Raw genomic sequence first — 2,342 nt, 5'->3', positions numbered from 1 at the left:
TAGGAGCTTGGCCCTCAGGGTTACCCTTCAAACCCTGAGAAGAGTAGTAGCTGCCATTCTCCAGAGATCTGGCCAAACAATGTGAATAGGAGTTGGGGAAATGGTCCCAGCATGGTAACTATGACAGTACTGAAAAAACATTTTACTGGTCAGAACTCAGACATAGGGAACACAGGAGGCCAAGGGAACTCACTCAACTTAAACATTGCAGGGTTATTTTTTCTTGTGGTGTCATCACGCTTCTACTCCTGAGTACAGTTTCTGCTGGGTAGGTCATTCCAACGGACAATATGGACTGGCTCTTTGGGCACTCCCTACTGGGTGATTTGTTCCACTGCAAGGTAGCAGCCACTGACAATGGAGGGAGAGGAGAGAGGAATACTTTTTTCCACCCCTCCTGCACTGGAAAAGGCACTAGGGAAAAGGCAAGAGCAGTTCACTATTAAGACCCAAGTTCTTCCTTCACAGCTCCATTGCCAGAGATGATCTTCTTTTTAGAGCTTTCTCATGCTTTTTGAGGCCATTTTCAACCAGTCAATGCCTAACTGCCCTATAATTCCATCAAGTTTATTATAGAATTTCTTTATCTGTCCTAAATGGAAGTATTTATACTTCTTACACTTCCTTTGTGATGGCTAATCAAAGCCTAAAAAATGTTAACCTTTTACAAGTTATGAATGATCTAGTCCAAGTATTGTACCTTTTACATTCATCATCTGTGATTAAGTTATTCAGAGAGTCAACTTTCAAAACCTTTACAAGCCATGCATGCAACCAGCTCAAAGTCAGAAAGGACAAAACTTTGACACTTTACTGTCCCTGTTACTTGCCCATTATATCTTAAAATTTCTTTAAGTGGGTTAGGGGGACTTTGCTAATCAAGAGACCCCATATAAATACCTCCCTACATAAGAATAAGAAGTGGTGCAATGTTACATTATGGACTTTCTCCCACCAACTTTTGGTCCATTTAGAATGTTAAGTAGTATATATACATATACACACACCTATATACATACATATACATACATATACATATGTGCCTGTATGTGTGTATATATGTATATATGTTTATATGTACCTGTATACATATAAGTATATGCAATGTTCAATAGAAACTCTCCCATAAAATGGAAGCAAATACCAGAGAGGATTAAAAACCAGAATCCTACAATATGTTGCTTACAAAAAACACATCTGAACCCGAGAGACATACACAGAGTAAAAAGTAAAGGTAAAAGACTGGAGCAGAATATATTATGCTTCAGCTGAAGTAAGAAAAAATCTGGCCTAGCAATCATGGTCTCAGACAAAACAAAAGCAAAAATAGATCTAATTAAAAGATATCTGGAAACTACATCTTGCTGAAAGATACCATAGACAATAAAGTAACATCAGTACTAAACATATATGCACCAAATGGTATGGCATCCAATTTTTTTTAGGTGAGGAAACTAGAGCTTGGCCCAAATTTATTTTTTTCCTTAATAGTATTTTTTTCCCAATTACATGTAAAGATAGTTTCCAACATTCATTTTTGTAAAATTTTGAGTTTCAAATTTTTCTTCCTCCCTCAGTTCCCTCCTTTCTCCCCAAGATAGCAAACAATCTGATATAGGTTATACATGCACAATCATGTTAAACATATTTCCATATTAGTCATGTTGTAAAAGAGGAATAAGAACAAAAAACCACAAGAAAGAAAACAAAACAAAACAAGTGAAAATAGTATGCTTTGAGGTACATTCAGACTTCATAGTTCTTTTTCTGGATGTGGATAGCATTTTCTGTCATGAGTCTTTTGGAGTTGTCTTAGATCTTTGCATTGCTAAGAAGGGGTAAGTCTATCAAAATTAGCCATTGCACAATGTTGCTGTTGTGTACAATGTTTTATTTCTGCTCACTTCACTCAGCATCAGTTCATATAAGTCTTTCCAAGTTTTTCTGAAATCTGCCTCTTCATTATTTCTTATAGAACAATAGTATTCTTTGCTCTCCTACTCTTGTTTGGGAAATAATAGGTGGTTAGTTTGCCTCTTAGACACCTAGATTGCTAAAGAATTAATTTATTTCCAAGGCAGTCCTTTCCATTTTCAGATGCTTCTAATTGCTAAAAACATCTTACATCAGGTCTAAATCTTTCTTCCATTCCATGGCCCTAATTCTGCAAGCTGAAGCCAAACAGAAGAAATCCAATTCCTTTCCCCCATGGAAATCCTTTAAATATTTGAAGATAGATATTATCTCACCACTTCTTCCTAAGTCTTCTCCAACTTTAATATCCTCTATTCCTTCACCCATCATATATACACATAGTTTGGGTACCACCAAAAACCATCCAA

The sequence above is a fragment of the Vombatus ursinus genome, unplaced genomic scaffold (assembly GCF_900497805.2).
Source record: "Vombatus ursinus unplaced genomic scaffold, bare-nosed wombat genome assembly UNPS02005229.1, whole genome shotgun sequence".
In the NCBI taxonomy this organism is placed as follows: Eukaryota; Metazoa; Chordata; class Mammalia; order Diprotodontia; family Vombatidae; genus Vombatus; species Vombatus ursinus.
The sequence above is the reverse complement of the archived record's forward strand: the minus strand, read 5'-3'. Positions refer to the sequence as shown.